Below are 13419 nucleotides of genomic sequence, written 5' to 3' on the forward strand. Positions count from 1 at the left end.
GGTGAAGGTGTACGATTAGGCACCTCACGGACCGTGGTACGGTATATACTAGTTTCCGTTGAGCAACCGCCAGCCGATTCTGGAGCGCGTTGGCTTGATTACGCGTGCCGATCCGCATTATCGTTTTTTTCACGCGAGATCCTGCGGACGATTTTCCGCTTGTCACACGATCCCACGAACAGGATCGAAATCAAAAACGACAGATTGTTTCCTTAACCTTCTCGTTCGCGTCTTGCTTAATTTAACGCATTGGACGTCATATTTAGGGTAACTCTAATCCTACCAGAATATAAGCGTGTTACGTATAGTTACTTGCCTCAATATGCGGACACTATAGTTAAATGCTTTATATCTTTTTTTAATGAATAAAACTTAATTTTTAATGAATACTTTAATGATCCAGGAAGATATAAAGCATCAGAGTTGGGGGAAATTTAATTTGCAAACGAAGAATAAAAATATCAGATTCGTTTCTGAATTAACTTCTGTTTATGCTCCATTTGTAAATTTATTCGTTAATTAGAATTTAGTAAAGATTTTTTTAATCCAGTATCTTGAAAAATAGAGTTGCTAGTAAGAAGTTAGTTCACGAGTGAATCTAAAATTTTCATTCGTTGTTCGTCAATAAAATTTGCCTGACTCTATAAAGCATTAAGCTTCAGAGTATTGTAGTGTATAAATATTAAAGTGAGTAACTTTAGAGTACTAAACAAACATTAGTGGAGATCGTTAAAAGTTCGAACGATCGTCTTGATACAAATTTTGAGTATAGGACTTAACATTGTCGAATCATAAAAATTAACATTTTATATTTGTTGTTATAACATAATGAAAATATAATTAATGAATCGGTGACGTTTTCCCAATGAAAATGAGCCCAAACACGACATCATTATTTCCAGTTACCCGTGGTAAAAATTATTCGTCAAAAATGTTGATTTACGCACGAATAAAATTAATCCGAATTATGTCGCGTGCGGGTTTATTTTCACCGGGGAATCATCACCGATCCATTATTAAATCTAAAAAATATGATTAACTTTTAAAATAAAAAAATGAAATATTTCACAACGATTAAAAACATTTGACTGTCCAATCGAGTAAACGTCATAAATAAAGTAATGTATGTTGATCTGTCTAGGAACCTTTGTGTCAGAGAGTTTATAACATCAAGAATTTAGCGCGTAATAATTCATAACTCGAGTCGTTTCGGCAAGGTCGATCAAAAGTTCGCTTCACGCCGATACGATGACGATTTCAATTGGAAATAGCTGACCGATATTTCGATTTCCCCAATGGAAGTTTAACCGCCACCTTCGCCTCTGCAGATATTTGACGGGTTGCTTGGACTTGCACTGATCTGTGCATTCGCTTTCCTACCTGTTGCACGTTGGCCAAGCTAGTTTTTCTTCGGATTTACCTCACCGAAAGCTGTCGCCCGTTTCACTCTGCGTGGGCGAAACGCGGGCTTTGAGCTTTTTCCACGATGAATCTTCCACGATTGAATTTCCAGTCTTCACGGGACTCGACTTCAAAATTTCGATCGATAATCTTTGATGCGTCAAATCGGAACAGATTTCTTCGGTGCATTCATTTTTCGAGACACTTCTTAATTTCTATTCTCCATACTTGAAACACAAATGTAGAAGATGAGAAGATTTTAAAAAATTTCGTCCCTAGAATGTGGTCTTTATTTACAAATTTATTAAAAATTCGTAATTCATATCGTTTACTTGCATATAGTATGTAACATTGGTTTGAAGTACAGTGAAGCTTCAGTATTATTGAAGATTCGGTTCCAAGACTTTCTCCTCTCGAGGTGGTGCAATGACAAAAGTAAATTTAAAAATATTAACGAAGGACAAAGCAGTAAGGTATATATGGCCACTGAAAATTATTTGAACTCAAAAGGAAAAGGTGAAACTAAAATTAGAGTTCGACTCTTGGGATCAAGGAACAAATGATATCAAATTAAATAATGCTTGTGCCAGAATTTAAAAATAATTTATTGTCAGTATCAAGTGTCACTCAATTTTATTACCATGAAGGATGGACTGTATTAGATGAGGAATCAAATCAGTCGGCTATGGTGCCCGTTATGTTGCTTCTCAGGAAGAATCCCATAAATCCTTCATCTTCTAATTTGACCCAGGTAAAAATGTAACCAACTTTGGTCGAGAAGCACGGAGGCGTTTGGTGTGCCCCGCGAACCAGTTGGAAAGTTCTCGCGTGCATCGTTGCATCTCTCGTTGCACCGTGACGCGCGCGGAGAGCTACAGAAATAGTTCATCCACGGTCGAGGGAGGGATTTCGGGAGATACGCGGGCGACAGAGACAGAGGCGGAACCGCGGGCCGTGTGCGGGAAAGGGACGAACGAGAGAAAATACGAGCGGGAGTTACGAGTTACGGCGGAAAACGGTGGATTATGTGTGTTTAACTCCCCTCCACTTCCGAAAGGCTAGGAGTTATGTTTGAGCACGAAAAGTAAACTTCGACTTCGCGGCGACGTGAGGCGCTTTGTGAGGATTAGGAGGAGGCCGCCACCGGTGAATCGGCTCCTTTGTCCCGACTTCCGGCGCCCGGAGAATCGATTCTTCCGCGGGAGGAACCACCGCCTCTCTCGAATCTTCCGACGAACGAAACAAAGCGTGATCTCGAGGAGGTCTAATTGCAGCATCCACGAAGGTCGAGGAATTCGATGGAAAATTTCTTTTTTTTTTATTAACCGTCTCGTACCGGGTACCCTGGGAAAAAAGACGAAGCTCGTTTTTATTTCTCTCTGTACAGTGTGGGGCAAAATTATTTGAGGCATGCTGGAAATTAATTTTATGTGTCGTTATTATTAATATATTCAACTATCCTGTTTAGAATTATATATTTTTACGTATGTGTTTTTGAAATGTGTAATTGACCCCCTCAATCAGAACGATTTGAAATTTTTTTTTTTGGTCGAAAAATTTAGGCGCTTAATTAGATTTTCGGTAAGGAATTTTTTTCTCGAAAGTGCGTAGGATTTCGAGGGTAGGTGTAATGACCAAAAATCATTGTAATTGACTCCCTCAAACGAAAATAATTTTTTTAGAACGATTTGAAATTTTTTAATTTTGTCGTAAAATTTCATACGTTCTCGAATTTTTTTCTCGAAAGCGGGTAGGATTTCGGAGGTATGTGTATTCACCAAAAATGATTGTAATCGACCCCCACAATCGAAAATAATTTTTCCAGAACGATTGGAGATTTTTTAATTTTGTCGAAAAATATCACACCTTCTCGAATTTTTTTCTCGAAAGTGCGTGGGATTTCGGGGGTAGGTCTATTCACCAAAAATACTTGTAATCGATCCCTATAACTAAATATAATTTTTTTAGTATGATTTTAAATTTTTTAATTTCGTCTAAAAATTTGTCCACCTTCCTGAATTTTTTTCTCGAAAATGGGTAGAATTTTGAGGGTAGGTCTATTCACCGAAAATGCTTATAATCGACCCCCGCAACCGAAAATAATTTTTCCAGAACGATTTGAAATTTTTTAATTTAATTGTTAATAACTTTTTAACGAAGCCTCCATCAACAAATTGGTATTCTTGATTTTCGTCTTATTTTGGCCTCTAGAATCTCCCATTAAAATTTTTTCCAGGGTTGACCGAACACCCTTGTTTGTGTGATTGGAGATGGTAAAAAATTTGACTTTTTCACTTTCGAGTTTCATCTTCCCGGTCCGTTCGCTATAGTTTCATATTTTTCTCATGCGAGCTCTCGTAACGTGAATCGAAGTCGAGAGAGCGACGAGTTTTCCTATCAGCGGGGAGAGTCGAACTGGCGAGGTACTTGACCCCCGGGGGAAAAAGGGAAGAAACAGTCGATTAAGATATCGCGATTAATGCCCGTGCGGAACGGGAGGTCAGATAGCAGGCGCAAAACAACGCCGTGCCGCCTCGGTGAATCAATATACATACACTCTTTTTGACGATGCACAGCGTGCTCCGTGAAAGATCACGCTCCGCGGGAGCCCGAACCCTTTTCTCGCCCGGGACGCCGAAACAACGTCTTCCATGTTGATCCCTCGACCGTAGGGAAAAGAATGTAACGGGGTGGGGATCGAGATACACTCGCGACAAAGCGGTGCGCGAACGACCACCCACTCCGTGCTCCGTTCTGCCCCGAGGAGTTCTGGGAAGCTGTCGGACGTTCTCTCGGGTACGAAAAAAATGTTATCGTCAGGATTGCTCGACGGTAATAAACCGATAGAACGGAGGTTGGCATGGTCAGTGTCGCGGCGAAGTTCAGAATTTCAGGTAGACGTTAAACCGCGTCGTTTGAGATACTTTTGTTCGACGCGTCGTAACCGGAATGGAATCTTGACGCGCTGCTGCGCAGGATTTATCGAATCTGTACGCTCTATGGAATCGTTTGTCTTCGAGTAGTCCGTGCAATGCGAACTAATGCCTTCTAATCCTCTCGCGATATAATTCAACATCGACGTAAAAGTAACGACGACGTGGAAACGAACTGGTAGAGAAAGCTTGGCTAATTCGAAACTGGTATGCTGGGGAGTCTGATAGACTAATTTTTTAGGTTCGTTGTAATTTGGGAAATGCGCACTCTGTGACGTTGTACGCGATTAAACCTTCACGAACATAGTGTATTCTTTATTTATGTAGTATAATATCATTTCTTTAATAGTGCGAAAGGAACCACATTGTTTCCTTGCCTATGAGGATTAGATACTTTTATATCATTAGCTTCGTTATTTATATGTACTTCGGTCACTTTTCGAAGACGTGTCAGCTCCAGTGTTCGACACTTTATTAAATTAATTATAACCCCTATTAACCCCTTAACGTAAGAGCCATAGTAAAATTTCTAATGTATGCGGATTTCAAAAAGAAATTGAGCATAAAATTGTATACATATATGTAACTATTCGTCGACGGTCCTTTTACTGGAAGCATTATAGGATTCTTGGTAATTGATAGTGAAAATATAAGTTACTGCGCGAAGTACTGTTAATTTATCATTTGTTTTTTCTTCTTATATGCTTGTCAAGTCATTAAATCTAATAAAACGTAAAATTTGTTTAAGCTTATCTCCCGTCATAGCAACGGTATAAATTTGTCTAGATAGATTTATCCTTTCTTCATAAATCTGTGGAACTTTCTCCTGATTCCTTGAATCTACCAATCATAAGCAATTAATTTTTTGGTTGGTGTATTTGACATTAATATCTATTACTTCGTGATTTATAAAAAGATTAGTGCAATATTTTATTGTCTCGGTGCACTCTTTTCCGCCCAGAGTTGCATTTTGCTAAACGGAAATGTTTAGTGCTTTGTGTAGGTATGCATGAACTCTACCTCACAACTACATTTCAATGAGATTCGTTCACTATTGTACAAGTTTGAAAATTTGACCACTTTCATGAGGTTTTTCTCACTTTACGGGATCAAGGAACAACTTTTCCAATATTGTTAGAATTTCTACATATTCTTCATTAAAATACGCGTTGTTTGCCGTTTGAAACATTAAAATCCTCCAATCCGTTCAGAAGTTATGACGTTTCAAACATACGCATAACGCTTCAGGGGAATCATTCATTCATGGTCAGACATTGTATCTTCAAAGAATAATTTTTTTCTCGAAACTGCGTAGGATTTCGAGGGTATGTCTATTCACCAAAAATGATTGCAATCGACCCCCGCAACCGTATATAATTTTTCTAGAATGATTAGAATTTTTTTAATATTGTTGAAAAATTTGTCCACTTAATCAATTTTTTTCTTGAAAGTGCGTAGGATTTCGGCGATATGTCTATTCACCAAAAATGATTACAATCGACCCCTGCACCTAAAAATAATTTTTCCAGATAGATACAAAATTTTTCAATTTCGTGTGTAAACACGTGTTTACTGCGGGCGTGATAAAAACACGAAAAGTCAATAAAAATGATCAAAAAATTAATTTTGTATTCCCAAAGGATAGATAAATAAACTATGAAAACGAATTATATCGTGGGATGTAAGATTTGCTTTAAAAAAAATTAATAAAAATGATGAAAGTTTGCAACGTTTACACGAGATTGTCCCTTCAAAAGTTAAAGGGTTAAGAGCCGATCGACACGTTGGGATCGTTCCTAGAGAGCTGGAAGGATGCTCGTTGGCTCGTTCGGGGCGTAACGAGTCCTTTGTCTCTGTCCGAAAAGGAGAGGAAAGGTGTCTCCGTGAAATTCTTATCGGCGTTCGGCGAACTTGGAGAAACTGCAACTGGCGCGGCGAAGTGAGGCGCGGAAACGAGCAGAGAGTCTAGGGCCGAGAAGTGAGAGAGGTTTGCACACGAGCTCGTCCACTTGCACGGAACGAGCACGCTCTTGGGATCGTGGAGGGGTAAACGCTGCTGGACCCAGGCTCCGTGCGGCGCGTAGCTCATGAGCCGAGTAACAAAACCAGTCGTCTCTCTACTGGCTAACCAGCTGCCCGCCTTCTAATCCTCTCGCGATTGTTTTCGCTCCGACCATCGCGCTGTCTGCCGCCACGCCGCGTATTATCCGTCCAGGACGAAGAGATCGAGAATCGTTTCGCTTTTCGCGTTTGGAATTCACGAAGAGGCTGGAGCAGAGTTCCTCTCGCGACCCGTGTTTTTTTTCAACACGCGTGAAAGTCCGTGCGCGAAACGCATTGTTCGGGAGCGGCGATTCGACGAAAGGCTGCAGCGATTCGCGGAATTCGAATCGAAGGGAGACTCGGGTCCCCAGCGAGCATTCCTCGCCGATTAACGATCGTCGAGTTTTAACCGAGTAACGAAGATCGTCTAGGAAAAGTGCTACGCGGTATTGTTTATCCTCCAGGAGTGGGCAGAATTTAGCTAGCAATGACCTAACCAAGACCTTTGTATGATCGTTGGATCGTCGATTCCGTTATCGACGATATGTGCTGATCGCGTAGCGTGACTGGTGATCGGTCGAACATGGTCGTTTTCGTGAACGTGTTTGTCGAACTGCGAACTCGAAATAGATTAATCCATTGACCCGATTATAAGAGATCGTCGAGCGTCGAGGGACCCGTACGTGAATCACGGTTTCAAGAACGACATAGACTTCAAGATGAATCAGCAGAACTTCCAGTTGAGCGACTTCGGGATCGGAACAAAGTCGAATCACGCGAGTGACCGGTGCAAAGCCAGCTCGAGGTATCGTGTCGCGACTGTACAGGTGCAGCAGGCTCAAACGAGGCCTGGAAGACTCGGTCCGGGGACAGATGGATCGAGCCCCCTGCAAGTTGTTTGTAATCGTTCGCGGATCAGTTTGAACGGTTCCGTGTTGATGTGCAGCAGTCAAAGGAGGAGCCCGAATCGGTCGATCGGGCAATTGCAGAACGCTGGGGATCGATTCCAAGCCACCAGCCCGAGCAACTTGTCCGGAAGTGGTTCTATGTTGCAATCGGCCGTTTCGTCGGTCCCGTCACCCGGTTATTGGAATCATTACAGCGGGCAGGAGAGCGGGGTAAATTATTAAACCATTCTAGGCCATTTTTTACTCCGTCACCACCTCCTAATCCGTAATTATTTCACGACAGTCGATAATATTTCAATGGGAATTCTTCAAACGCGTCGACACCGTTGCATCGTTATATCGTGAGCGGAGGAAAGTTTCATTCACGAGTAATGACTCGTAAAAATATAAAACACATGAATTTTTTAATTATTTGAAGAACCTCGCCGACTGTGACATTTTTCATATTCAGTTTTATTCTAAATGTAACATAATCACTATTTTATTACTAACAGAAAATAAAAAGTAAGAACTTTGATCAAATATTAAAATTACATAAAAAGTAAAAATTACAGATTATAAGATAGATTCTTTACAGTAGAATAATTAAATTAATCCTACAGAAAACACATTTTTCTGTAGATATACTTAATAGAAATTAATAAAATTAAAAACTATTCATAAAAAAACTATTCATAACTGAATATCACTTTGTTCCATATACATAGTATTAAAATAATCTTATACATACAATTATAATAATATAAAATATATTTTCAAGACACAAACAAAAGTTCCTGATTCCAGGTTTACCCCCTATACAGATAACTTGTTAATTATATACCGTTAGGTTAGAGAGAAGAAACGAATCTTTGTTTCTTCGTCTTACTTCCGGTTTAGATGAAAGTATTGGAAGTGAATGAGAAATTTGGACGTTTCCCTTCTCGGAGGATCCTTGGATTCGCCCGTCCAACGGTCTAAGAACTTGCGCGAAATTTCATATTCGTGTTCGGACAGCTACGACAGTTTTACGAGCGGAATATCTGTTATCGAACTAAAGTGCCGCGCAAGGCCCGTGCCACGAGAGCTGGCCGATTAGTCCCAGACGGTATGGGACCGGTTTAGTATCCGTACGTGACTTCGACCCGGCTCGAAACTTTTATTGCGCCGCGCGCGCGCGCGCTGGATGCACTTGCCGTCTTTTATTCCGTGGCAAACTTTCACGATCAGCTGTCCGGGGGTAGCTTTTTAGATTTCTGGCCTTCCTCGAGGGTTCGAACGGCATTTATTATACGTATTATCCTGTGGCGAACTTGGGATACGCTAGACCAGTGGTTCTTAATCTTTTTACCTCCCGACTTGCAAGGAAGATCACATTTTTACTATTAAAACATTTTTTCTTCGACAGATTTTTCCGATTTCATGCTTAAAGTTACTGAAATTTTAAATATTATTTTTTGACCATTTATATTCGTTGAAAGTACAAAAATACAATAGACAAACTTTGATAGAAATAGGTGTACAATCAATGGCCGTATATCTGGTGCTAATGTGTTATTATATTTATATAAATGTAAATAGATACATATATCTGTGAATAGTAATACTGAATTCATAATGTGTATCTTAATACAATATTAAATGGTATTTATTAACAAATTGAACTAATATTATAAGGTCACACGACCTTTAATATTATTCATTCTTTAACTTTATTTAATTGCTTGGTGAGAACGCAAGAATAAATAATTATGATTATGACAGCATGCGTCCAATCATTGGTACAGTATATCCTGGTATTTTCTAATTAAACCTAACTTTTTTTTAAAGAGAAGGACACCAATTCTACCAACTCGAATATAGAAATGAGATGTTACAGAAATAACAGAATAAAAACGATTGTTTTCGTGCCAAGAGACGTCGCATAGACGAGTATATAACGTTTGAATCGCGATAGAAGCAAAGTTTGTCCGCTGACCGATGTGACTGGAAAGCAGCATGAGTTTATTTCCATCCCTTATTAAGATAAGCGTTGTTCAATCTTGATTCAAGTATGACAGTACACGCCTCGCTATTGACGAAGCGTAGATTCCTTATGACGATCAGTTTACTTATACGTTTCGACTAGATTATTTTCATTCACTGCATACGATGCTTTGTACGTACCCAAACATAGAGTACCAGTCACAGAATGGTGACTGTGGAACTGTAATTCGTGGAATTAATCGTCTTTTCACGTTTCTGAACGTTGCTAGAATGAATAGGAACATGTTTACAAATGAGGGTTGCCAGTTTCAATAAGACATATACAGGGGTACAGTTCGGTTAATAGAGGACCACCAGCTCATACATATCTCTACGTTACATTGTAGGTTTCGCTTTTAAAGAAGATAAGGTAGCTATCTTCTGCATCTATTGCGATTACATTCATCCTCTTAACATTCCATCATGACGAATCTAGACATTACAGTGGACCAGAAATGCATTGGACGCGTATTACAATTCACTTAGAATTCCTCGAGTTTATATTATAGTAGAAATACTTGGGATCAGATACGGGAAACGTAGAATCATTAAATTCTACGCGAAGACCTAGAGTTTGTAGTGTGCTTACAATGGTACCGGGTTCCCATTAAAGTAAACCAAGGATCTGTTAGTTTTACGTCATAGAGTAGACCTAGAGTTTGCTAGTCCTATATCGGATACAATAGGCCAACGTTGCGAAAGGTCTAGACTTGGTTAGACACAATTGCTCGGAAACGTGGGTTATCCCACATCTATGTTGCACTTATCTTGCGATACACTGCAGTTTTAACCGAACCTAATGCATTTTGATCCATTTTACGATGGGCGTCCTTTCGCTGGACAGCCTTCGAGGACCGAGAGATGGTCTCTGGAAACAGTTTACAAGCTGCTAGCAGCAGGAAGTGGCTCGCAAGTTCGTGCTTCAGCCTCGACCTAACCTCAAGCAACGTGGCTCGTATTTAATGTTTGTCTCTTCGCGCGAAGTCGTATTCACGGCGCGTTTCGCTCGCTTGGCTAATTAGTATGTGCCGTGGCGGCACGTATTAGGCGGCGGTCACACTCGCATACGAAAGACACGCACACGGCGAACGTCTTCCACAAACGGCGCATTCTGCGATGAAAAAAAAAAGAAAAATCGGTGGAATTTGAAGAATCCTACCCTTCGTTCTGGCTCCTCTCCTTTTCTTTACCCGTTTGCGCCTTCTTCGCGGCGTTACGCTGAGTTTTGCGTTCCCGGGAATATCTATTTCCTTTCACCGCATTCGTTCAGGAAAGTTTAAACAGATATCATGCTCTACAGAATCTATAATACGGATCCTTGAATTGTTTCATTCTTCTTTGGAGTCTTAAATATTAATATATTTATACTTTTGGAAACTTATTTGAAATAGACTTTTTGATTTTTGTTTTTCTAAAAACAAATGGGTATGTAACTTCTGATAAGTTGGATTCTGAAAAATGTTTGAACAATGGAATCTGTTGGAGGATTTTTACAATATTTTAATTTTTATTTTATTTAAAAAATGGACTTTTTTCTTCATAGTGACGTCATTTTGGTGTTTTATCATACTGTTCATAAAAAATTATAATACGTACAAATCTGCCATACTTTACTATCGACGACTATGTCTATTTTGGAAATAAAATTTTTTATGATGATCGTACGTGTCACTGTCTTTACCAAGTACTTTCGATAAAAAAAAATTTATCATTTTAATTAAGTAATTTACTAAAAAAATAATCTAAAAGTCCTCATGTGTTTCGTATAATCAGAACTATTCAACTATCGTGACCCGACAAGATTTCACAATTCAAGATTTATATTCATTTCTCATAACGATACTATAACTGTTTTTTTTCTCAGTCATCAGTGCACTGGCTGTTTGTAGAAAGTATTAAAAAGGCATTCAAACTGCGAAGCAAGTGCTTGGGTGGGTATTGCTGTTATAAATCGGTCGTTATCCACCTTGTAATTGAACGAAAGGAACGCGTGTTTCTCGGACCGATGTTTTTCAACTTGGCAACAGTGATTTCTCAGAAACTACTTAACCGATTAACTTGTTTTATTTTTTTTTTATTCAATGAACGGGAAACCCCATCGCTGTACATGGTAGTGGAACATGATATTCAAAATAGGGCTAAAAAGGTAACTTTAATGCAAATTGGGTAAACACTGTAAGAACAAAATGTTAAAAAAAATTTAAAAAGAATTTGTGGTGGTACAATAAGAGTTCGCGATCAGACAAAGACGATTGAGAATCTAAATGCCCTTGTGGGATCATAATAATTGATTAATTGCAATGATTGAAGCCAGTGAATATCGTCGTTAATCAAGTTGTATAAAAATGATAACATGTTCGCAACAATTCTCCCAGATTCAAGCGTTAATAAATTCCAGTGACACAAGTTTTATTTATTATAATTAACGCTGGAAACACTGGAGAATTAATTGATAATGGCGGTCGTTAATGCGAGCAGGTGTATTCTTGGATGAAATAAATAAATAGAAGTAGCCTGTTGGTGGTACGGCGTGCATCGTCGTAGGACAATTATATTAATTAGTTCACGAGACCATTAAAGTGCCTTTGATGGTCTTGCGCGCATCCCCCGTCGTCCACATATTTCGTGTTCTCTTTCCTGTACCGGGAACGAGATTTATAACTCCTAAGGTAGTTTCTTTTCTTCGCCTGGATCTCGATTTTTCCCGTAAATCGCTGAAATACCCGATAGTGCTCGGCGAATCGAAAAATACGCTGGATATGTTGCTCGTTAACCGTGGAAACGTTAAAATCATTAGTGGCGAGTTAGTTATGAGAGAAAAGCGTACTATGAACAGTTTCACTCGAACAGTGGCGATATTCTTTTATTTAGTAGGTAAACCGTGAAAACGCGAATCGAAATCGAGGCGTCACGAAGGGTGTGCCTTTTCAGGCTCGTAGTTTTATCAGCCAAATAAAAAAACAATTGGAAAACGTACCGGTGTCGGCGAAATTAACAAACGTTCTCTATACATATCGATCGCGGTAATAAAAAATAGTAAATCGAATGAAATATTCCGGATCGGGCGTGGTGCGCGTCCCACACGGCAGAGTTCCCTGTCTCTCGCCTTTCTAATCGTCTTCGACGTATGGCGATTGTTCGAGATAGTCTTCCACTGTAAAACGTGTACGGTTAGTTCATTGTATCCCAACTTTTTGATGAAACACTTTTCATTTACTTTTAACACTTGAATGGTCGCACGTATCACGCGAAAACCGTTGTCCGTCATTACTAATATTCTAGACCAAAGTGAGATACACAAAGATGCTAGGAATATTATTATAAGACATTATAAATGTAACCTCAACAAACGTAATAATGAAATGGTGACTGATACAGTAGATCACGCGCACGTGACAGTGGCCAAAGTCTGCTCTCTTCCAAAGTCACGTATACGTGACAGCGGCCGTCAAAGTGTTGAGGAAAATTCGCTGTCACGAACGACCCGTATGGGAATTATTATGCAAACAACTGACATGTTCCAATGTCTTAAACCGTACAGGATCGTGTTAAGTAAGAATGTTCCTTTTCTGGGCCCAAAGTACCCTTTTGCTCGCGAATCCGTCGTCCGGGTAAAGGTTAAGCATGGGTAAGAATGGTTGGAGGGAATGGGGGGTGGACGGTCTGTAGGGAATCGCCTTATTTTCGCGGAAAAACTGTCCCATTTTGGTAGATTCGTGAAAAGGGACGGCTACCGTTCGAGCGAGAACGCGATAAGTCATCGTTCGGTATTCCGCGCGTGGCGACAAGAGAGGAAAGTTCCTCGACGTATATCGACGAGCGGAACTGCATGCCTCTTGTAATTCTGCACGGTCGTCGTCTTTTATGCAGGCTTAAATCACATTCTCGAAGAATGACTCGACCCTTCGAAGAGAGAAACGTTCGCGTTCGGTGGATTCTACCGGGTGGCTCGCGCGAAATACCACGGAACCGAGAGCTCCACGCTGGTAGCGCGATACTATCGATTTGATCCTTTTGCGGTAGGTTGGACTTTACGCGAGTCTGAGACGCATTCTGATTCGGTGAGTCGATGCCTGGAGTCTAGAAAGAAACGCTGATCGACGAGCGCGCGTTTACGTCTCGCGATGCTT

The 13419-nt window shown here is 40.0% G+C and overlaps 1 protein-coding gene across 2 annotated transcripts in view; it reads left to right on the forward strand.

Moving 5' to 3' along the window:
• LOC122399324 (transcription factor 12) overlaps nt 1–13419 on the forward strand; it is a 120757-nt gene that overhangs the window by 72382 nt on the left and 34956 nt on the right. The gene's annotated exons all lie outside the window — the stretch shown is intronic.

This window comes from Colletes gigas, unplaced genomic scaffold (assembly GCF_013123115.1).
Source record: "Colletes gigas isolate AHSC1104 unplaced genomic scaffold, ASM1312311v1 Colletes_gigas_Sc00013, whole genome shotgun sequence".
Lineage (NCBI taxonomy): Eukaryota > Metazoa > Arthropoda > Insecta > Hymenoptera > Colletidae > Colletes > Colletes gigas.